We start from the raw sequence: 25,399 nt of genomic DNA on the forward strand, positions 1-25,399 counted from the left end.
TTGCATCATATGGTCTCCACTCCCATCCCCCTCCTAAAGCCAGCATTTTTTGCTCAGCCATGCAAGGTTTAATGATACTTGCTATAAATGATTTGCTATCATTTAAGATAAAGGAAAATTCTGACTTCTTTTCATTGTTGTACAATTCATAAAAAAAAAAGCTAATATTTTTATTTTGAATATAATCAATACAAGGGGACAAAAAAGGAAAAAAGCAAAGCATTTGGTCCTTAACCAGGACCCACTGTACACACTGAAACCATGAGATTTTGGACACATTTGGAATCTAGCAAATTTCTTTAAGTTTGCAGAAGCACACCACACATTAAGAGGAACTTCAGTGCCTAGTCGAAACAAGCCAGATTCATACAGGAGGGGATTAGGAAACAATTATTTCATGCATGTTTTCTAATGACCTTCTTGGAATCCAGATGGTTCCTTTGCTCTGCAAGTATTTTTTAGATAGACCTGATTTATTGAATGTCATTATTAATGAGCTGGGTGAGAAAAGGAATAATCGTTTAAGCGACCCACCATGTTTTCCAAGCAATGGAATGATGCTTTTCTAAGGGGCAGGCTGGGGAAGGGGGTGACTGTGCCAACGGTGTTGTACAAGGTCCCTGTGCTGCCAGAGGTGGGAGGCCCACAGAAAAACCCATGAACCTGAACACTAGGCCATAGTGAAGCTGGGAGTTCAGGCCATGAAATATGAGCCACCCTCAGCATGCAGTCCAAGGCTTCCAGCGCAGGACGGCCAGCCTGGATTATGACAGAGGCATCTGGGAGCAGTGCCATTTGTCTTGCAAAGTGACAACCAGCTATTCTAGGTGACCATCAATTCTCGCTGCTGGGTGGATGGTAGAGAACGCTGGGACCATTCGCTTTATTTTGTGGTGTGAGTCCTGAGGAAGACCATACAGTGATATATTAGGCTTTGATTATATTTCCTCCATCTCTTCTCCAACTCTCCCTGTTCTTTAGTCCCAAACCCGCATCAACCTCTGCTCTCTCCACTTTCTTCCCTTACTACCTTTGTTCGTCCAGTACATAGGATAATCTTTAAAAAAATGTCAGATGCTCCTCTGCTCAAACTGCCCCAATGGCAGCTCACTGCACACAGAACACAAGTCAAACCCCCTGCTCTGGCTTAGACAGTCCTATGTGATCAGGTCCCTGGGTTCCTCCTAAGCTGAAGCTCCTCCCTGGTTCCTGTGCTGCAGGGACGTGGGCCTCTCTGTCCCCACTTCATCCCATAACCACGTCCCCAAAATGCCTGGTGTCATTCTTCACAGGCATAGATGGCTGATATTCTTATAAAAGTATGCAGAAAAAGATTCAAGAATGTTGCTGTAGTTATGCGCCAGTGTGTATATGCTTGCTATGCAAACTTAGCCTCAAGTCCCCATCATTTCTCCCCGCAAAAAACCAGATCTCCACCTGCAGGCTTCTGCTGTTTAGAATTCTGTGGCCTCGACTGTTGATGACATTACCATATTTCATTGAATGCAAGACACTGTCAACAGTTAAGATGCCCTATTATTTTATGTCTCCCCTAACAATTTTTTAGGTTGCCAGTGAGTCTCTGACACAGTGTTTTACCACTGAAATTCTTTTAGGCTTGTTAAAATACCTCTTTTAATCCTGATTAGACACAGATTGTCATGCCACATGTGTGGATACACATAAGGAAAACAAAAGAGACTGGTTAAGATGGTTTTAGAACAACTTCACATATGGAGTCTGACTTGGAAATTCATCTTTTAACTGAGTTCCCAATCCCTATGCTTTACCACAAAACATCTTCATGCCCCTGGGTTCACTGGTGATGCAGCATTTCAAAAAAGAACCCATATAAGAACTAAAACTCACTAGTACCAGCCCCAAAGTTGGCTTCATGAGTACCTAGAGCCTACTTTTGTTTCCTGCTCTAAGAATGCTGCTGAAGACATCAGATTCATGACCTCCTGCCACCTGCTGGTTCTTAAAAGGTAAAAGTCAACTGTGCCAGGTGAATAATGCTCTATGTGTCTCCGGGGCTTTTTCCCAGGCAGCTAAAACCCCGACACACGTTTTGATGCTGGCACATTGGCGGTTTATGCATTTTCAGGGATTGACAAGAATATCCTCACTGCTGCATATAGTGAATGAAAAATACATCCCAAGTTTAGAGCTGTTAAATGCAAACAAAACAATGCAACCATATCTTAGAATTGATGACATTTGACTGTCATCATCACGATAATATTACTACCTTCTAGTTCTGGGGAACTTGACCTTCTCATAGCTTCTAGGGCTCCTAGTGCATTGCAGTTCAGAACCATGCCCTTCCCTCCCAGCACCAGTGACACTAGCCTTGAAGGATGCCTGGGCTGGGCTGAGCCAATCAGGTTTGTTCAGGAGTTTCAATTAAGGGACAAGCGATCCATGTCAGCAGTTAGCTGTGGTAACAGAGCTGACCATCAACTGACTCTAAGGCTGAGGTAGCCTTTTGGGGGGGGGGGTGCTGTGTGCACTGAAGAGACAGAATGAGCAGATCAGGGAGAGGCTGTAGTGAAAGGATAGAATAGGCACTTAGTGAGACAGGGAAAGTGATTTTAGCCCTGACTTTTCCATTCTTGATCATGCCAGGCTCATGCGCCTTCATTTTCTGTCCTTGAGTTAGTGATTCTTCTGTAGGAACCACTTACACTTGCTCTGCATTTTCACCCGAATGAGATTTCTGCTTCTGGCAGGTGGAAGAGCTGTGGCTGTTGGAACCCCTACGTTCAAACCCATCTACGAGACAGACGGCTCAAAGAATGTGGCACCACGATGCCCCCTGTGAAACACGCAGAGCAGGTGTGCAGACCTGGGTTTCCTCGTGTGGTTCTGGCAGGCCTGGGCACAGCCAGAAGGAGCCCAGAGCTCTCCAGCCCATCATGGGATCCCTTTCTGCTGGATGAGACTAGGAGGGCTGTTGATGAGGGAAAAAATCAGTATTATCAAGGGACATGCTTGGGGAACAGGCTCCCTGGTAAAAAAAAAAAAAAAAGAGCTCTGTAGCCCTCACCGGAGTGAGTGAGCGCTCACGTCCTCGCAGTCTCCTAGCCTGGGTCCCACCCTCCATGCAGCCCTGGCCGGTAGACCGCACGGCTCCTCTGACTGAAGCCAGGCCACTCCATTATGATGGAGGATTCAGGTGGGGAAAAAAACGTCGTTTCCTTCTTTGGAGAGCTCGTAGTTTTCTTAAAGCAGGGGGCAAGGTTCTTCCATTTGAGAGAATGAAGGTGGCGGGGTAGAGGTGCTGGGGGGAAACCAAGCGGACGCAGTTCAGTCAAGAAGAAAAAACCCAGGTAATGAAGTACCTTTCCTGTCTGGCTCACCCCCAGGGTCCAAATTTCAGTTGCGTTCTTCCTTCTTGGTGATTTTTTCTAAGGTCACCCAGCCCTAACTTTAGTCAAAACCTCCAGGTAGGGCCATCAGGCGTGTGGAGTCTGGAGGCAGATGGTAGGGCAGGTGGCTGGCTCTAGGTTCCTTCAGGGACGTGGGAGGGGTGGTCTTCTGGGTGGACTGAGCAGAGTTGGTGGGAGCTTATGGTGGCAGGAGGAGGCCTGTGAATCTGGAAGAGCCACGGAATTTTCCTGATTACCCTGAAAATTGGCAAAGGCGACACTTTGAGAGGGAAAGGGGAGAGGCCAGACAACAGTTAGGTGGGAGAGGCTTGGCCCAAGTTAGAGATAAAAACACTGAGGCTTAGGGCTGGAATTCAGACCCTCATCTGACCGGCTCCATACCACGCTCCTTTGGCCATCTACACTCTGTCCTCGGAAGCAGCGAGAGGGCAGACTCCTTCCTGCCCTGGGGCAGCCATGCTCAGGCCACCATGGCCTGGCTGCTGGAGGCATGAGGGACAGGGACGGCCCTGCTGACCCCCATCAGGCAGCTGCAGCTTGAAGTTCAAGGACACTAGTCACCATCACAAAAACAGCAGTATGACCACCATGGGGCCATCACTTTATCATCCTTTTCAAAGAACCTTTACATCCCACACCACTTGCCTATCCCAAATTTGTAAGATCAAGAGGCTCAAGGGCAGGCCCACTTCTGCATCTTGCACAGCATCTAGCCGGTTGCTGCTAGGCAGGGCCGTCCTGGGGGACAGGGAGAGAGGGTGGGCATTTAAGCACCAATTACCAGGCCTAGACTCCCGGGAGCTCACTTCCTCGGCTCAGCAAATGCAGCCCTCCCAGCGAGTTGCCTCCAGGGCAGGAGACTCACTGCTTTGATCTAGCTCTGTTTTCCCAAAGCTCGACCTTCTGTGCAGCCAAGACCAGCGACCCTCACGGTCTAACCTGCCTTGGAAAGCCACGGTGACATTTTCTGCTGGCTCAGACCCTGAGGTTGGAGCCCTGTGTGTGTGTAAGGGTAGCTTCTGGCTTGGGCTTTGTTTGCTATGGAATACAGACTTTTCTTGGGGAATTCAGGCATGTTTTCATTTTTTCCTTTTCTTAAAAAAAATGAAGTAAAATAAAAAGGCTGCAACCCTCATCTAAGCAGCATCTGCAGACTTCCAAGCACACACACTCACGCCTCACCCCAGAGCACCCTTGCCACGACGACGAACGCTTTTCGGTTTCAGTCATTAAAACACATGGAAAAGGCATCTCTTTAAATAGATGCATTTTAAGTTGTTTTGATCAGAGTTCCTTAGGTCGTTCTGAGGTCGTCGATAAATCTCTTTAATTCCGATTTCTGACCCTCCTGGTCCTAGCTCAACTGTACTTACAGATGACGCCTGGAATTTCAATAACCAGGAGGCCAGGCTCAGATAACACACAGGGTTTTACTTCTTTGTTTGCGAAGCTGAGAAGCAGGTTGTTCTGATATTTTCCTTTTTAAATTTATGCATGTCATAGCTTTCTTCAAATATGATATAAAGTAGTGTAAAGCGATACATGACCCTGGGTAAAGAGTGGGGGGTGGAATGCAAGGAAAAGAAGGGTAGAAAAGATAAAGCGGAACCACATTCAGGCCCAGAGTAAAAAATGCACAACCACCCAGCCTTCAAAGGCCGTGATGAGCCAGACATCTGCTTCAAAAGTTTTCAAGCTGACATTTTACTTACATAAACAGCCATATTTCATTTAAAGACTGACCATTCAGGAACTAATAGATCGTAGTAATTAAAGTAACAATTTCTTATTCAGCATACCAGGGATGGTACTAAACACTTACATACACGAGTTACTTTTTCCAAGAAGGGCCCCAAGCTGCACTTTACCCATAAATGGTATCACTTCCCAGAATGGGCTCTGAAGAGTCGCCTCCACCTCTATCTTTTAGGTCTTCTCAGAGCTACTGTGTTCTGTTTCTGATTCCACCTCTGAGCAGTAGTTCATTTGGGTATCAACACACATCCTCCTGAAAGCATATATCTTGGGTACAGTTTCAGGTTAGAAGGCCAAGGTAATCTTTCAAGTTTGAGGAAAATTAATTAAATAATATGAGAAATGATCTTTTGGGAAACAAACATGACCTTTAAAGGTGTGCTGGCTGGCTTTATGCTGCTCTTCTGTAGGTCTGGTAAAATCATCTTTGGAGGGAGGCTGGAGAAAGGAGGCTGAGGTTCCAGCTGCCTGAGCTCAAACCCTACCTCTACCACTCTGCAATCATGTCTGGACAAGGTAATCTCCCTGAGCCTCCGTTTCCTCATCTGCAAAATGGGCACAATAGGAAGATCTACTTTATAGGTTTGAGGGGAAGTTGAGGGGATAATGCAAGTAATGCTTAAGCATTTTGTTTGCCTTACCTTGGTGCTCCAGAAACTGTTTGTTCTAATTCACTGCAGAGAACGACTATCCTTATTGAATAGAAGCCATGCTGCCAAGGAAAGGGAACAAGGACAAAGACCCCTTCCTGCCCTGGGGCAGCCACGCTCAGATCACTGTGGCCTGGCTGCTGGCGGCATGAGGGACGTGAACGGCCCTGCTGACCCCCATCAGGCAGCTGCAGCTTGAGGTTCAGGGACCTACAGAAAGGCCTCTACTTTTTTCTTTTTGGCTAGGAATGCAAATATCTACAGCTCTTCATAAAGACTGAGGGATAAGAAAGAGCCAGTGAAAATGAGAAGGGCCAGCAAACATGTCAAGTGGCTGATAACAGCTGCTAGCGTCTGTTGCAACAACATACCTCGTGGATGGATGTGAGTCATTAACATTCCACTGATAGGCGGTAGACCAGTCTGTGCTGAAAAGCAAAGTTTGTGGTGGGGGGCAGGTTACTGAGGTTTATCTTTGTTTACCCTCCTGTTAGAACTCATCTTCAGGGCCTGTTTCTCTTCTTAGGAGATGATTCAGCTCATTACCACAGACCTTCCTGGCTTGCTAACCAAATTTCTACTTAATTGGCTTCCACGATGTGACCCGGTTCCTGAGTCTCCAGATGCTTTGGACGCCCATCATAAGTCCTCCTGGGCAGGGCTACAGTGGAATGTACCAGAAGTGAATGATAACCTGCAAGGTGGCTGTCAGAGCTTCACAGCAAACCCCGAGGATGTCCTGCTGAGCGTCTGCCAGGATAGAAGTTTGTTCAAACTCAGCTTTTTCACTTGAGTCCTTCCTTAGAAAGCACTGTATGACCATCTTTCCTATCAATACCTCATGTTCAGGTTATCTTGAAATAAAGCAAATTTCATTAAATTTTATAGTGTCAGTCAGATCACTTGATGTCCACTTTTTTCCTGGCACTTCCAACTTTCACCCACAGCATAAACTTCAACTCCACAAGACAGAAGTGTCTAAAACAAAAATGCCCATTTCTCCCATGGCAGGTGGAATAGGTCACTGGAGATGGAGTTCTGGTTACTACACAAGTCATTTAACATCTATGCTTCTATTGCCTCATTTTTGCAAAAAGTGAGTAGATGAGATTGCTAAAGCCTTCTGAGCAGAGGTTGCTGAGATAACAGGGTAGCCTACTGAATTGCATCACTGCAGAAAAATTTACTGGTTCACTCAAGTAAATTGTTCTTTTACATTGTTGCTGTCTAACTGTAAGGAATCCTAGCATTTGGCATTCTTGGAATATTCAGTTTGGCTACCTTGGGGGCAAGGTTCCCTTGTGTTGGAGTAGGAGGAATGTTCACCTGTTTTTATGTGTGTTCATAAGGGTAAGTGATGGCTATTTCAGCTCTGCACATAGAACGGAGACCATGCCACAGAGGCCCTACATATAACCTACCTACAAAGCAGCTCACTAGCTCCTCTCTCTCTCTAATACACACCATTATCATATTTTTGACCTGTCATCACTGGACCTCAGCACCCGCTGGTCACATGGAAGCTCTGTTTTAAGACTGAGTGGGTATGCACTGATTAGGTGAGATCAGCTGATGAGTTCTGCTCCTTTCTGCCTCCAGGCATTTATAGGTTGCATTTAAAGCCAGATGCTTCTAACAGTAAGCATGCAAAGAAGTGGGCTTTCAGGGCACTCAGTTTTCCTACTGAGCCATAGAGGAGGCAGGCAGGCCACCCAGAGTCACATACCTTAAGTTTGGAAAAGATAACATTTTCTGGATCACATGACATACATGGTCATGGAATAGGGGAGTTTCAAAGATTAAAAGATGTGTCACAGGATCAGCATGTCCAAGATCATTGGGTGGCCAAGCAGTGCAGCCTCCCATGACACTGTCCGTGGTTCTGAACCCAACAGGTGCTTCTCTGGTAAGTTGGGGTGGAAATAACTTGCACCCATTGCTAGGCCTGTGATCAGTGCCTTGAGAAAGGAGGAGTTGATGATCTGTGGGTTTGGGCATAAAACAGTAGGATTACAATAGCCCTAGGACCACCTGGTGGTTTTCAACATTTTTCTGAAGATACACTCATTCAGAGGCAGCTCAAAAAGCACCAGTTATTCAAGGGTCCTGTGAGCTTCCCCTCCAGAGGGCTTCTCAAACCCTTGGATGGGAGTGAGTATGCCATAATACAATAGTAATACCACACACATTTCATGCTTTCTCTGTTCTAATCTCTCTCTCACACACACACACAGAATATAGACATCTGTTTCTAAACCCATCCCTTCCTTGACATGAGTAGCTCCCTTCCTGGGCAATCAGATTTCAAAACATGAGATCTTTAACATGGTTCTTTCTTCAGAATCATTACCATCTGTCTGGTGAGAATCTTCTGAAGTTCCTTTATTTCCATGACTTACATGTTTAATTTGGGTGAATATGTTTATGTCACCAAGGCCAAGAGGAAGAAAAAAATGAATTATTAGTATACTAAGATCTTGGTTTTTTGGGGGGTTGGGAGAGGGACATTAATAGCACCTTAGCTGCCAGCTAGCCCAGTCCCCACAAATTTACAGATCAGAGCAAAAGCTCAACTCGGATGAGCTGCTGATAGGCTGGAATTCCAGGGCAGCTGAGCAGATTCCCATCTGGGATCCCTTCTGTCCTATGTGTGCTCATCATTGCTACTTTTGTCTCCACCCAGTAGCTAAGACAATATTGTTAGTGTTTAAGCACATTTGGCTATAGGGTCATGATTAAAAACAAACCATTCATAATGTAACTATAAACAGTACTCTAAATCACTTGTTTGCTAATGGATCTTCTGTATGACCACCGTGCTCACTTCGTCTTTAGTTATTCCTCACATAGTTGAAGGCCCACATGGTAAACTTGCCTACTTGCTAATCAGTGGTAGACAAGGATAAGGAGATGGCAGTGCTCCCTCTAATAGCACAGGCAGGAATTTCAGTGGCACATGGATAGTATGGACATTAAATTACAGGGAAAGGCACTGAAGCAGATACTATTGGGGCCCCAATGAAGTTTGCAGGGCCACCAGCATCTGTATCACTGTGCCTGAGCCTCTTCTCTGGCTACCAGAGGCTGCACACTTGCTGGCAGGGCTACCCAAAGGGAGGAAGACGTAGTCCTGGGGAATTAACACCTCAACCAATGACAGCAGCACCCTGCCCTGGACTGTAATTTTATACTATTCCTAGACTTTCCAGAAAGATTAAGCTCCAGTACGTGAGAGTGATAACTGGCTTGAAGCACACCATCTCTCAGCTGCCTTCTCTACCCTTTCTCACTTCCCCCCAGTGTTGCCTGGGATCATTTCCCAAATATACTACACACATAAATCCTGGCCTCTGGGTCGGTTTCTGGGGGAACCCCAGAATAAGCATTTAATCTCAAAATCTTTCTTCTGATGGCCGCAAAGTTTTGCTATTTTTGGTCTATTTTACTCCTACACTCTATGCTCTACTCAACAGAATTTTTTCCTAACCTTTGCTCTCCTCTTTAAGATTTCCTTAAATTCAATTATGTGGTCTGAGTATTTGGATACCTTAAGACTCTCTAATCATAGCAGAAAAATTAGAATTATTAGAAATACAACTTATTCTCCACATTTCAATTTAAAAGTAACATCTGAATCTGATCAACTTTTACCCACAAATGAATAGCTTCTACTAAATATCCAGAAGTGGCTTCCACAGGAAAGATCTTGCTTCTGCAAAAGCAGCATGGCCCACCTTACATAGGACTCATTGATTAGAAAAATTAAGGTGGCAAATATAAGCTTGGTCCATTAACTAGATGAGCTTGGGATTTATACATAATTCAACACAGGCTATGTTTACCTGCTTGATTTGACAATGAATCAACAATTTTTAAGTGAGAACAAATGTTTGAACTTTCTCCAAGTAACTTCTTACAATGGGGACTTTTCAGATAAATGTCAAAATATCCATACAGGGAGAGGCACATATTGTAATTCTGTGCACACACATTTAAGGTTGGATTTTAAGATTTAGAATATTTGAATTCATGTTCCTGATGGGGTGGCTTCCACCGGAACCACATGTACCCAGTCACCATAATGACTGAGTTGAGCTGACTCTGGCTGATGGCCAAAATGAGCATCATGCTTACAGTCATTTCCTCCTCTAAATCATGTTTGTTCAAAGCCTTAAGATCCTGACAGAAGAAACACAAATATAATTAATCCAATTTGGCACAATGCCTTGTAACTGTAGCAGTATACAGAGCTGGGTATTTTGTTGAAATACATGATTTTTAAAAAGTAAGATTTTTGTTGGTTTTCATCAGTCACAAAAGGACTGTAAAGCTTTTTTTCTGGAACAATATTCTCTGAATGCTGGACTTCTCCTGTTACTTAAATCATTTGTCTTCATCCCCCAGCCAGAAGTGCAGATTTTACAGTCCAAAGTGGAATCTTTTACCCTTCCTGCCAACAACATCTAATCCCATGTGTTACACTCACATTCAAATATCACTCCAGAAAAGCTGAGATGACTATTTTAAGCAAACAATAATTTTCACTAAGTTGAAAATCAAGAGCCAAGTTCTAAAAAGCATTACACCCATAAAAATCCCCCAACATTGACTTTTATATGCACCAGAACTGTGATTTTGGATTTATTTCATGATTTCAGCACAATTATTTTTTGTTGTTTTTTTTTTTTCAATACAAATTTCTCTGGTTCTTGGTTATGGTGCAATGAAGAAAGGTATTTCATGAGTTATGTGGCTGAATCTGGATGAGCACACTTTTCCAGGGAAAAAGGAGTCACCTTTCTTTTTTTTCCCAGGAAGCATTTCCCCAAAACACAGGAGTCAGCAGGGACTTCTAGAAGAGAAATTGGGAAACAGCACACGGCCTTTACAATCAGGAGTAGACCCGAGGGCTCTCTGTAGCGTCTGTTCCTACTTCCTACCCCGTATCTTTGAGTACTGCTGCCAGTCAAGGACTTCCTCCTGTTTACCTCACTCTAGGCACTGGTGAAAAAAGACAACAGGTGATTTTAAAAGGAACCAGATATTGTCATTGGCCTCTTGCAAGCCAAGCCATCATACCACGTGATCTGATTTTGTTTTTTTAATATGGAGAAAGTGCTACAAGAAACCAGGCTTTGCAGAATGAAAAACTTGTAACAAATTTTACTTTTTTAATTAAAGCATCATTGATATACAACCTTATGAAAGTTTCACAAGAACAACATTGTGGTTTCAACATTCATTCATATTATCAAGAGGCCTCACCCGGCCCCCCATTGCAGTCACAGTCTATCAGTGTAGTAAGTTGCCTTAGAGTCATTACTTGTCTTCTCTGTGCTGTACTGCCTTCCCTGTGACCTACCAATATTGTGACTGTGAATTATAGTGCCCCTTAATCCCCTTCTCCCTCCCCTCCCCACTCACCCTCCCACACCCCTCCGCTTTGGTGACCACTAGTCCCTTCTTGGAGTCTGTGAGTCTGCTGCTATTGACAAATACTACTTTTAAAAGAGTAAGTTCATTGGACTTAGTGAACATTTTGAGAAAAAAATTTAAAGTAATGCTTATTTTTTCTAGATAAAATACTTATTATATAAATTTGGAAAATGTAAAACATGATCAAATGTTCCATAATCCTACTTCTCATAAATACTGTTTACATTTTATTAAAACATATACACACATTAACCAAAACTAGGACTGTATTCTTTAAACTATTTTATTCTTGACTTTACTTTGAAAATTTTGTACTTTCTCTATCATTAAAGATTTTGTGAACACCTGACATTTATTGGCTACATTACATTCTAGTAGGTGGATAAACCATGGTTTCACTTTTCTCTAGTTATTGTACATTTGTATAAAGCCTGTGCTAAGACATATAATCCTTTAATAGACACCTTCTACATGAACCCTGGATAGTACCTTATTACATATTCCTACACAGGACTCAGAGGCTGATTGCCAAGTTGCTCTCCAGAAAGTTCTGTCGATGAACACCCCTGTAGGCATGATATAAAAGCGCCCACCCTCGGTCCCTTCATTAGCATTGAGTACTGAATTTAAAGTTATTTGCCAGTTGAAAAGGCAAGCACTGAGATTCATTTTAGTGCAGGAATAGAGATGGGGATCAAAGGAATGAGGATACGGCTCCAGCCTCGAGACAGTGCTCCAGCAGAGCCCTGAGGTGGGCTAGCTGCCTCAACAGAGAGGCAGTGTGTGTGCTGATTGTGAGCACAGCCCTTGAAGTCAGACCCTCTGGATTTAAAACCTGGGTTTCTTACTTACTGGCTGGATGGTCTTAGACAAGTAACTTAACCTTTTGTGTCTCAATTTCTTCCACTGTATAATGGGAACTGCACTATCTCAAGGGCTGTGAAGTTTAAATTAGATGATGTGTATAAGGTGCTTAACATAGTGCCTGGTTCATGACATATATTCAATAAATTGTAGTTTTATAACAACTGAAATAAAATGGTAGCTGTTAACTGATAATCAGAATCTCATTTTATAACTAAGTAGCATGCAGTGTTGCCAAACTTTATTTTGATGACAACTGTAAAGAGTAGTGTTAAACCCTTTGTACAGATGAGGAAACTGAACCTAAAAGAGGGGAAGCGTCTCTGGCCTGTGAGGGGCAGAGCCAGGATAAAGTCCTGGATCCTGAGTCTCCTGCCCCCCAGGCTCTCTGCACTGCACCATGCTACCCATTTGCACAGGACAGCCTTCAGCATCAGTGATGTGACCCCAAGATACCTGAAGTTCTGCATGCACTCCATTTAAAGAAAGCTTTCTTTGACTAACTGAAGTTCTCCACCCAGGAGTAACAGCCCACCTCCTTTACCAATATACAGTCATTTTATTACTTACTTATGAAGAGCTTAAGAGTTCCCACTCTAAAGCCACAAGAAACCGGGGCCTGGAGATGCCTTCTTTAAAGGAAGTCACCTTATTGGCTGAGCAAAAAGTCTGAAAATGGCAAAAGGAGCACAGGATTCAGTGAGCAAAGGCTCAAATCTCCAAATCCCTATGATGGGGCCTCTAGCTTCTGTCCACCTGCAAAGGGTGTGTATCTACTCCTGGACTGTCCTCCATGGAGCCTTGTCGTGTTTGCGGCTCTACTATAAATGCCCTTAAGGGCCCAAGCCTCCCCACCCCTTATCCAGCTAAAAGCTGTTGAGTAAAGGAAATTGTTTTGGGAGGTGATTGAAGGTTGGCTTTAACAACTGCTTTGAGTTAGCAATAAGGGCAAGGAGAGGTAAAATCAGGTTGTTCTGGTCCCTGGAGGGATAATTTGCCTCGGGTCTCAGACAGCAACAGAGTCCTTAGCTTTAGCCATCAATCTAGACAGATAGCTCTGCACTAAACTGGCTGGTGGGCTATTAAACCCTCCTTAGAAACATCTATATCAGCAAAAATTATTTGTAGAAATTGTGTAGAGAAGTTATACTGTAACATTTTATTCACCTCTAAAAGTGATTTTTTTCAGTTTGGAAACAAAAATGGATAGAATTGGTTTCAAAGAGCTCAGGTTCCTGCTGTGTTTACAGCTACTAGGTCTAGGCTAAGTTTTACAAGTCAGTGAGGGGCTCCCTTTAGGGTTAATTAAGAGGAAAAAATAACCAAGGCTTCAATAGCTTTATGGTGCAAAGTTCCAAGGACGACAGCTGTGAAACTGGGACACACGGTCAGTCTAGCTTGGTAGCAACATACAGAACTTCCTAGAAAGAGCTGGAAGATGACCAATAGAATCATCATAGGTGAGCTCTATTTAACCCACACATGCTTTCTCTTGTTTTCTTTCTTGTAGACGTCTCCTTTAATAAATTGGGACCCAGGATCCCTTCCTCACTCTCTCTTTTAAAGGCCAAGCAAAGTCAGGGTAAGCCCATACCATGGTGGGGGTGAGTGGGAAAATCCTGCCTGTAGGTCTGGGCCCTCAAAGCAAATATGATACTTGAAAGTATCACGAGTTATTGCTAAATTATTTGTATTTATAAATAATTTTATTAGCTTGTCATAATTAGAAAGTATGTTTAAATTTCTTTTGAAATATAAAGGTATGAGTGATTTTTCCCGAGGTACTTGAAAGGATTGGTGAGCCATTTGTGCATTTGCCACCTGGCTCGAGAAAGCCTGACCGCTGTCCATGAGATCCCCGATATCACCCGGGGGCCTTTGCCCTTTTCCCCTGGGAAGGCTGTCTTTGTTTATGAGCTGGCACTCATGAAAGTGACTTGGCTTCCAGAATTCTCTGGAAAATCTGCCTTAAGGTATGCTTTATGGCATGAGGGAACAAAGAATGAGAACAAAGTGACATTACACACACAGAACAATTTCCATAAAGCACCGCTTTCCCATCATTCTAAAACAGTTTTCTTCTCCCAAATGCCTAGTCAATCAATAGCACTGGATATTACTGTTATTGTGGACAAAACTTTCCTAATTATTTTGATATTTTCTTATTCTAATACTGATCTGTTTTTTGAATTACTTACATTTGTTATTTTAAACCTAACATTTTAATTGGATGCTTTATTACAATGGGCAACTCTTCCTGTCTAAGCGATGGCCATGAATTGGGGGGCTCAACATTGGTACAGAAAAATACCAAAAGCCCAGCGGGAACGTCCTGTAGAGAGGGTTATCTCGTTAAATACATCTGGGAACCCAGTGTTCTTCCAACAAAATATGGGATCAGGGTGAGCTGAATGCTCCAAATCCCTCAAATCAGCTTGCTGACTCTGTAATTACTGACCAAAAAAATTTCCCAGCATTAAAAAAGAAATGACTCAGGCACTGGAAATACTGCCTCCTCAGTGCCCCTGCCAGAATGAAAGATGAGAAAAGACACATTCAAGATAGAAATAAAATCCCATTTACTTTCAACCACGTGATCTTTTTCCTTATTCTGTCCAAGAATCTCATGGGCTGTCAAATCAGGCCTCTTAATTACAATAGAAGAAAAATGAATGACCAGGGAGCAAAAAGAAAAATCTGTCCTCAGGAAAAAAGAGATTATGAAATACCTACTCTGTGTTTGAGGGCCTATGTATAAGACGGTGGTGCTTTCAAAAAGCAACTCATTCAAGGTCCAAGACATGCAAGCATAAAATAAAAAAGGGGTTATTCAAGTTAGTATACAGCCAGTACAAATTCTCAGCAGAGATATGGAAAGCTGCAGGTTTCCTGAGCACTATTTTCTGTCTCTCAAAATAGAAAATATTGAAACTGAGGCAAATTCTTAAGACATTTAAAATAATTAAATTCCCCCAGATAAGACCAGTTACAGAAAAAGGTTATAAACAGAATACCTTCTCCTATATTGCTTTAAGCCCATACTTTTCTAACTGTGCTCTAACTGTGGGAGGAAGATTTCTCAGAAGAGGTGGGGTTAGAATTGGGTCTCGAATAATGAACTACTATCGGCCATGTCTTTGACATTTCAGAAAGAAAAGTGGGTGAGCAAAGATGTAAGTTTGACTGCACAAAGTTTCTTCAGGGCTTGGCAAGAGCAGATGCTTAAAGATGAAAGACGGAGACCCATCTAGAAAGGAAAGAAGGAGCCTCATGGGAGAAGAGTTAAATAAAAAGTTGTTCTGGTGTCGTCCATTTTCCTTACATCTAAGCCTTGTCTGTTTTCACCAAATGCCATGAATGGCTCACAGAACTGATACATCTGCCTGGTAATTGTAACTTTCTGTCTGGCAGGTCACCAATGCCGGCAGGTGTCAGAGATTAACATACAAGGGAAGGATTGCATTCGATTATTCCTTTTCATAATATTTTGAAATCTTGATCCTAGGTTTTTTTCTCCCCAAGCTATTCTTGACTTTCATTTTGTCATGTTTAATGTGTGTTCATATAAAATCTTCAGAGACAAAATAAAGTGGATTACAAGGAGAAATTACATTTTCTTCTGAGCATGGTAAATATAAAAAGAAAGAAATTCTTCAGATTTTTGGGTTAAACTGAAATGCTAGTGTGATAAAATGAGCCATAAGAAATACATACTTGGTCATTCAGGTGACCAAATACATATTTCCCAGGCGTACGTGGTCTTCATCCACAGTTTCTGAAAACACTGCAGTCTTAAAAGTGAAATGGGTGTCTTGTCATGTTAGTGAGAGATTTTTGGATCCCCACCCAAGCGCAGGTGCTGGAGGTTGAATTAGCCAATGGCCAATAATTTAGTCAGTCTTGACTATGCAAGGAAGCCCTCACAAAACCCCCTGAGATGAGCACGTCGCTGTCTTGGATCCTGCTTCTCTGTCGGAGAGCTTCCATGCTTGGGGAACCAGAATGCTCCCACGTGCCACGGAGCCAGGCCCCAAGCTCCGTGAGGACAGAAACTCCTTCAGGTGGGACCTTGTCCTATGCAACTCTTCATCTGGCTGTTAACTTGTATCCCTTACGGTATCCTTTATTGAAATGGTAAAAGTGGTTTCCTGAATTCTGTGAGCCACTCTAGCAAATTCATCCAGCCCAAAGGGTGGGGTCGGGAACCTTTAATCTATAGCCGGTGGGACAGAAGTTCAGGTAACTGCCTGGGGCTTGTGATGGACAGGTGTCTGGAGTTGGGGGTGAAGGTCAGTCTTGTAGGATGAACCCTTAGCCTGGGAAATCTGCTGCTGTCTCCAAGGATACTAGTCAGAATTAAGTTGAATTTTCAGACTCCTGCTGGTTTTTGAGAATACCACTCATTGGAATTGGTCTGGGAACCCGAGATGAGTTGTATTACTATTACTGTGTATAATACTATTGTTATGTGAAGGAAAAACAGCAGCTAGGGGTATCAGAAGTGCATGCATACAGTTTCCCAGTTCTTAAGATTATGAATCTATATTTGTCTCTCAAAATAGAAAATATTGAAACTGAGGCAAATTCTTAAGACATTTAAAATAATTAAATTCCCCCAGATAAGACCAGTTACAGAAAAAGGTTATAAACAGAATACCTTATCCTATATTGCTGTAAGCCCATACTTTTCTAATTTTATATTCACCCATGCACATATATAAATACACTAACTTTCATGAGTATGCATAGTTCTAAAGAAATGCAAATATGGAAGGAAAAGTTTTAACTTTATTCATATTTATAGCATTTTATTGTGAAAATATAGAAATCAGTACAAAAGATATATATTCAGTGTAACAATGAATGTATCAATGGAGACCTATGTAAATATCATCCAGTTTAAAACACAGACCTTCACTAGCACCCTAAAATTCCTCCTCCATATCACGTATCTGCTCACAAAATTATTTTGTAACAAATTATTTTGCTTTTCAATGCACAGATCACCTTGGTTATAATGTCCAAGTTATTCAGGTGACGTACATGTGTATATGTACGTGTTTATATGTGTGTCCACATACACACATATGGGCCAAACACATTTATCCATTTACCTATATGAATCATAACTTCACTCTGTAATGGCAATCAACAAATGTTTCTACTATCATGTCCTCTGTGCAATCATGGCCCTGGACTGATCCATTTCAGTGGGAAATCCCAAGTACCAGAAAAAATTTGACCTAGAGAGTCATAATGACCCTGTTTCTTTTAAAAATTGAGCAATTCAACCTTCATAACCTGGCACACAGAAGAGGATTACTAAATGTGTGCTAATGACGAATGAATGACTAATACCATCTTAGAAATGTTTGCTTAGACACACATCCTAAAAGCTATCAATCTAAAATACACCTGTAACATTCATATCATGTACTAAAACCTTTGTTAGAATTTTTACAATTCAAATTCAAAATAGGAACTCTTATTTATTGACTCTTTAATCTGTGAGGCCCTGAGGCTTCACTTGGTTTTAGTCTTGTCCTCATTTAAAAACACAAGCTTTAAAAGTGGGATATGCTGAAAAGCACCAAGAAGAAAACAGAAATCATTCATACACCTGCCAGCCAGCCCTTTGTGCTGTAATATTACATATCAACCCTGCATGTGGACTTGACCCCTCAGTCTGAGAGCTCCAACCTGACCCAGTACCTCCCTCTACTTTGCGGTAAATTGCTCTAAAGAGGTGATTTTCAAAATGTGGTCCCTGGCATCAGGGAAATTTGTTAAAAAGGTAACAGCTCTACCGCAGACTACAGAATCAGGAATTCAGGCGGAGGCAGGCTATCTGTATTTTAACAAGCCCGTCAGGTGCTGAGGCTGACATCCAAGAACCACAGCTCTAAAGAATGGGGCTCTACCCTGATTCAGTTTGGGTCCAGAAACCTCCATGGAAAGGCCTCCAAGTACAACTTCTGGCCCAGAATCTACAGCTGTATAACCTGGAGTTCACAACCTATGTATTTTCCTCAAATGCTCCAACTGACCACACACAAAAAAGTCAAGTACTCACTGGATGCATGGGAAGGAGAAAGGGGTCCTAAGTAATGGCAGGAAGGCTGAGAAAGAAAAAATCCAATTCTACCCATTTGTTTCCAAACTGAAAAAATCACTTTTAGAGGTGAATAAAATGTTACAGTATAACTTCTCTACACAATTTCTACATCAGTTTCTACAAATAATTTATATAACAGAATAAATCTGCATAATAGAGATTTATGAAAACTTTACAATTTCTTTGATCTTAGAGTAGCAATTCAGAATGCTGTAGTTTTGCCTTCAGTAATAATAAAATCAACAGCATAATGAAATGATGCTGGAAAGGTATGAAGAAACCTTGAGACTGTCAAAGTTGGCAAATGGTGGCCATGCTGAGATTTGACGAAATGATGGAATGCAGTAAGTACGGCTCTTGTAAAAAGGTTCTCCTCGGAAGTTATTATGTAAATTCAAATTAAACTCATTTCATACCCATCAGATGCGCAGAAACTCAAAACGCCTGACATAAGTAAGCGTTGATAAGCATACAGAACAACAGGAACTCATGCACTGCTTTTTTAAGTGAAAATTAGCATAATCATCTCAGAGAGCAAGATGCAATGAAAACGTGCATATTACCCCAGCAGCTCCAGTCCTAAACACATTGAGGACTGAACACTGAGCAATTCAACGCACATGAGTAGAAGGCACATATGCAAGAACATCTACTGACTGCAGTACTGTTTTTGATAACTAAAAATTCTGGAAAGAACCCAACAGCCCATCAGCAAGACAGTGGATATATAAATTGTGGTTTTATTCATACAGAAAAAAATATCACGTTTTGGTAATGTAAACTACAGAAAGTAAGCTGTGAAAGGATAGGTACAGTCATGAGACCATTTATGTCAAAGTTTAAATACTTGAAAATGATAGTATTTATTGCTAAGGAATACATACATAGATCACTATGAGGACGTTTCGAGCAATAATACAATCCAGATTCTTGGTAGTATGTACTCTGTGAGGGAGAGAAGGATACAGAGTTTCAATTTTGTTTGTAATGTTCTATGATTTTCAGTTGAATACAAAGTATTTTTATGATATTCTCTAATATTTGTAAAGATCTGAAGTACTTCATTTAGAAATATGTTTTGAATCTAGAGGTATAGGAATATCAACTGCAGCCCTTACTGGAAGGGAGACTTGGGTTAAAGGAACCTCTGTAGCCTTGGTTTTCTTATCTGGTGTGGGAGAATTCTATGGTCCAATGACATGTCATTTGTGAGGTGCTCTGCATTTTGTGAGGCATGGCACACAGTAGGTGCTCAGGAGATGTGTCTCTTCCTTGGGTTCACCTTCCTTCTCTCTCTCCTGCACCATGCCCACAATCTCCAGCTCTTGTTTCTCATCAACCAGATTCCCTCAAATTCTTCAACATGTCCAAGAAAGTGATCTGTATTTGGAAATATCCAAGAAAATGCAAAAGGGAGATGTCTGTGTACAAAGGTAGACGGTTGTCTTGGGCCGGGGAAACAACATTCCCAGAAAAACGGAGGTGAGAATAATGAGGTGCCAGGAGAAGCACAACTTGGCCATGACGACAGTAGCAAAACAAACAAGAATGACGGACAAAACTCATGTGGCAAAAGCCTACTAAATGGGCATCTCATTTCTTGACACTTAATTTCTTGGTTTTGCTGTTGCATAAACTGGAAGAAGCAAAATAATTGTTAATGCAGAGCTCCTGGGCGCATTTGGGAGACCTCTGACTTTATCAACGAAGACTTAAAAACTATCTTTTGGGCTGGGGTTTTTCAACAGTTAATCTATTTTATATGAGCTGTGATGCATTTTCAAGGCCACCATTTTCTAATCGTGTCCCTAATTTCAAATTCAGATTCTAGAGTGCCCTGCATTTACAGTCTCTGCAGCACAATACCAGCTAAGTCAAGGTGACATATACTCCGAGTACAGCTACCCAACTTCTTACTACTTGGTACACAGCACTCAGTGTGTCTACCTATAAGGAACTTAGCTCAGCCTTCCTCTGTTTTCAATACATCTTTCATCTCATCCACCAAACTTGGACTACATGATGCACCTTAATGAAATCTGAATCACAGCTCCACCCCTTCCCTAACTATGTGCTGTTGTGCAAGCCACTTAACCTCTTCTAGGTCACTTTTACCATCTGTAAAATGGAGATAATAGGGCTTATTTCATAGGGGTATAAATGAGTTATTATTCCAAAATACTTTGAAAAGTGCCTGGAACATAAATGCAACATGTATTTCCAAATGAATATGGCTATAAATAAGCTACATTGGCAAGACAAAGTGATATTTAATGTCTTTTTATTAAATACATCCAATAAACAATGCACCTAAAGATTTATGGCCCCACATATTGATATGTTCACATATCAATATATTATAGACTAGCTAGAGTAAAAGCTATGAAATGAATGAGTTCATTCTCAAAACAGTACATTTCAGATACTTCTGAAACTTTAAAGAACTTCAAAGAGTTGCTCATCTTTGGTTGCCAAAATATACATACACACTTTTCTCTGAATTTTCATTCCTAAATGTCTCTGATACAGCCATTATTCCTCAGAACTCAGCTCCATTAAACATAATCATAAACAGGTTCGTATCTATGATTGAGTTACTTTAAGAGGGAGCAAAAGAGGGCCTAGAAAAACATATTTTGACTGACACCTCTCAAACCTATCACCACTCCTGCCTTCTCTCTAAAGAACATACGTGTTTTCTTTTATTTACTTGTTTATTAAGGTATGACTGATATACACTCTTATGAAGGATTCACATGAAAAATCAATGTGGTTACTACATTTACCCATATTATCAAGTCTCCACCCACACCCCAATGCAGTCACTGTCCATCAGTGTAGTAAAATGCCACAGATCCACTATGTGCCTTCTCTAAAGAACATAAGTGTCTTCTTGGCTATATTATTGACTAACACAAATTCCCAAAGGGACAATTTCAGAGCACTGAAATATCTGTACTTAATTACAGAAACTAGTAGCCAAAGCTGCTACATGGGACAACCTGAAAATGGCCTAATATAAGGGAGGGACGAGAGAAAACAGCCAAAAGTGAGTCACAAATCGTGGGGACACTGGTGACATTTACCAGTAATCCCTCTTTCCAAAGGACTAGAGTGGCCTGACAGGAAAGAATTTGCAACTCTGTGTAGCCTTTCACTATGACCCCCGTGATTTATTTATGTCCTTTGTGGGGCAGGCGGAATGCAGTGATTTGTTTCTAACCAGCGGACACAGCAGCCAATGGGAAGCCACCACCGTGATTAGGTTATGAAAGACTGCGAGGTCCCTGTTTCTGGCTGGCTCTTTGTTGTGTCTCCTTGGCTTGCATGATTTGGTGAAGTATGTTGAAGAGGTCCTCTTGGCAAGGAACTGAGGCTCATGGGCAACAGCCAGTGGAGAACTGGGGCCCTTCATCCCACATCCCACGAGAAACTGAATCCTGCCAACAGCCTCGTGATCTTGGAAGCAAATCCTTCCCTAGTCAAACTTTGAATAGACCACATTCCAGCTGATATTTTATTATAGCCAGTGAAAGACTCTGAAGAAAGGACCCAGCTAAGAAGTGCCTTACTCACTCACCCACAAAAACTGAGCTAATAAACACGTATTGTTTGAAGCTTCTAAGTTTTGGGATAGTTTGTCACGTGGCAATAGATAATAAAAAGTCTACCAACTAATACTGAAAATCAGATGACATATAAAGCTATTTGCAATAACATTATCCTGATTCTCCAGGGCTAAGTGAATCTGACCGTATCTTTTGGTTCTTCAACACCTCTAAAATTCTGTTCATCAGTTTGGAAACTAAAATGAGAAACCCTTGTTCTCCCAAAGTTTTGGAGAACATATTGCTGAATATGCTTTCAAACCCGTATCACAATAAAATAACTATGATTTCAAGTTCTTTTAAATGTTACACCAGACAGATTTCTGTTAAGCTTTATTCCTACAGAGTCTTTTCTTCTTTTGAGATATAAAATTGTTCTCTAATAGTAAACAGACTTTTCCAAATTTTACATGGCCTTGCCCCGTGGGGGATTCTACTTGGTAAATTCCTGGGGTCATGTCTTACTCCCTATATAGAATACTCTGTAATGCATTTGGTTGACTTTAAACATCAGTGCACAATCTTGACCTATAAAATGGTGAGTTCTGAGATGAACCTCAAATGACATAAATAATGGGTGAGTAAAATAATGGGAACTAGGAGGCATTCATAAATGATGAAGATATACTTATTTCATGGCTGCTGTCTTTGAAAAACTGATGAATTTAACTTGAAGCACTCCTTTACATTTCCTCCATTGAGAAAAGCAGCTAAGTATTAGGATTGTATTTACTGTTTTGGGTTTGTGTGTTCTTCATGTTGACTAGCCCAAAGGTGCCACCAGTCCCATTTTTATCCATTATCTAAGAAAATTATATAGAGGACCCCAAAAGGCAGTACAACTTAGGTTTCTTACAAATACACTGGACTAATTGAGAGTCAAATAGGTTCCAGTGAAATCGAGCATCAATTTTTGTTCACTGTTGTAGCTGGACTGTGGCTGACCTTGACATTAAGTGGGTGTTAATAGGAGGAGAGGGGAGGAGACACTGTTGTCATTCAATTTTTTGTAAAGCCCTTACCTTTTTTTGTTTTTTATTTTAATAGTATGAGGTCTACTATTTGAGGAATTCAGTAAAATTGTCTGGAGGACATCTGTTCCCTTAAATTCTATTCAGTATTTAAAAGTCAGGAAAGAAATCCACAGTAAGTACCAGTGATAGGAAACTCAAAATAAGGACAAACAGAAGGTGAAGTTCCTAACTATATGTCCGGGAGCCTTATGACAATCACAGGAAAATTCTAGATTATGTAATTAAACTGGAGCTTGTAGTAATGAGAATGTAGGGATTATCTGGAATCAAAATGGATTTACTATGAACAAGTGCTTTCAAATATCTCATTACTTTCTTGGACAAGGTCACTCGCCTGTGAGCATATGCGGACTTCAACAAGACAGTTAACAGTCTCTTATGATCTCCTTGAGGACAAACTGGGAAAATGTAGTAGTGCGGATGAAAGGTAGCAGTAGATCAAATGCTCCAAAGACCGCTCATGAGTTGGTATCCATCCTTGGCCTGGAACTGCTCTATGTACTAACTGACTGCACAAGAATTTTGACAAAGGCTTGCTTAAACGTGCAGGTAAAAACGAGACAGCAAATACACAGAATATAAGATTTTCTGTAGTATTTCCCAGGTTAAGTATGTTTTTATATCCATTTTATGTGCTCTGTGTCTAAGTCACTAACTGTTAAGCAACCTGGGCTTTACACAACCTGGGTAAGCGGGTATCACCACCACCTTCACTCTACAGGGGAAGAGACTGAGAATTCGGTCCTAGGTGTCCACATTTAAGGGTCACTGGCAAGTGGAGCCATCCAACAGAAATCAGCAGGAGGTGAGGGGCTGGGAAATGGGCCATGGGAAGTAGCGTGAAGGAAAAGAGCTGAGAGGACAGGCACGGGATGAATACTGTTCAAACAGGTGAGGGCATGTGAGAGAGGACACGTCAGACTTCCTTCCAGCTCACCTCTCCAAACAAAGTCAGAATTAAAGAGTTAAGATGCCAGGAGACAGCTATCTGCTCAATTCAAAAAATTGTTCTCACAGTTAGAGCCATCCCTAAAAGAACGGAGCTTTGCCTGTACAACCTGGGCCCTCCTGCTGACAGTGTCTTCCTGACGCTCGCATTGAAAGCCTCGAAGAATTCAGGGGATATTTGGACACTGTGATATCTAACAAGTGTTCCAAACATGAGGTTCTACAATTTCTTTAAACAATGGTCCACATGATAAATTACTAGCTCTCGTACAAAGGCGGAACTCCATTTCCCAATGCAAAACTAAAGCATGACAGAAATGAGAAATTACATCAACTGAAGACAATATTTTTAAAAATTATGAATAGATAGATAGTTAAAAATAATACTGTAAAGGATCAGGAAAAATGATCCTATCACTTTAATAGGACTGATAAAGTCATTCTAAATGTTCTTGAGCTCTGCCTTCATCTGAAAAAAGAAATAATACTGAGAGAGACAAATACTGTTTTAAAGAATTTATGTAATATTGCTTGGAAACTAGCAGCACCACTAAAAAGTGGCCAAGATGGTCTGGGAGAGGCAGGAGCGGAGGGTGCTTGGAGTGGCGAAGCATCACCGACCAGATGCCTTCCTCCCCTCAAGCGGTGACTCTGGCTCACAGTCCTCCTGGTGAACTGAATCACATCACTGAACCTCCCCCGAAGCCCTGACCTGCCAGCGTCCCTCTTCCCTTGGCCTCAGTGGGCTTCCCCATCCCTTCTAACCTCTCGAACTCCACTGGGGAGGAAGATTGAGTCCTCCTAGATGCTGCCAAACTCAGGCCACCCAGAAGTGGCCTTTTCCCTCCTTCTCAAAAGTCCTTCAAAATTTTTAAAGGAACAAGCCAACCAGCATAACTAGAATTCTCTTCAGAATTTTGGCTTCCTTCTCAGGAAGTCCTTGAGTTTTCTAGTTCAACCCTAAGTGTTTCAACCTTCACCAACATTAAAAGTTACCAGGAAAGTAGTTTAAAATGCAGAGTCCAGGGCCCTGTCCTTTGACTTGGGGTGGGGATGGCCAGGATTCTGCACAAGTTCCCCTCCCACCCTCAGAACCTGTGGCTCACACTTGGAGAAATCCTGCTAAGAGTCTAGAACTGTGCCAACATTTAGGAAACATTAGGGAAAGACCTTGAAATGAAAGATGCAATATTAAGTATTTTTTTCTTTCTTCCCACCCAGAAAGAGACTTCATTTTTTCTTCTATGACTGATATTTAGGCTGTACAAAGGCAACAGTTTCATGACATATGTATGATTTTCAGATAAGTTCGGCAACATATCTTACATAACCTTAGCCATCATCATGTTTTCCTAAGAATGAATATGACAAGTGTCGTGTCTATAAAACCATGTGTGAGACTCTGAAAGCTATAATCGATTCTCTCAGTTCTAGGCTTCTCGGGTGCTTTTTGAGAACATCCTCATCTTTTCCACAAAATGTTGAAGTTACAGCACACATATTCTGGGAGCAGTGCATGTTTTTTTTTTTTCAGTGTGTAAAGATATTTTCCTTAGAAAATAACAGATTGAGTGCTCTATTATTTGCATTGTGTAAT

General features: G+C 41.7%; 1 protein-coding gene and 1 long non-coding RNA gene across 4 annotated transcripts in view; both read right to left on the reverse strand.

Moving 5' to 3' along the window:
* Window positions 1-25,399, reverse strand: part of CCBE1 (collagen and calcium binding EGF domains 1) — a 201,062-nt gene that overhangs the window by 56,865 nt on the left and 118,798 nt on the right. The window lies entirely within an intron of this gene.
* The window catches only part of LOC140843454 (uncharacterized), a 54,918-nt gene continuing 29,650 nt past the window's right edge, over window positions 132-25,399 (reverse strand). The window contains exons 2-4 of the long non-coding RNA XR_012121245.1: window positions 19,097-19,157; window positions 12,668-12,766; window positions 132-10,798 (exon numbers count right to left, since the gene is read on the reverse strand). This is a non-coding gene — a long non-coding RNA (uncharacterized lncRNA). The remainder of the gene's footprint in view (window positions 10,799-12,667; window positions 12,767-19,096; window positions 19,158-25,399) is intronic.

Source organism: Manis javanica, chromosome 9 (genome assembly GCF_040802235.1).
Source record: "Manis javanica isolate MJ-LG chromosome 9, MJ_LKY, whole genome shotgun sequence".
Taxonomy (NCBI): domain Eukaryota; kingdom Metazoa; phylum Chordata; class Mammalia; order Pholidota; family Manidae; genus Manis; species Manis javanica.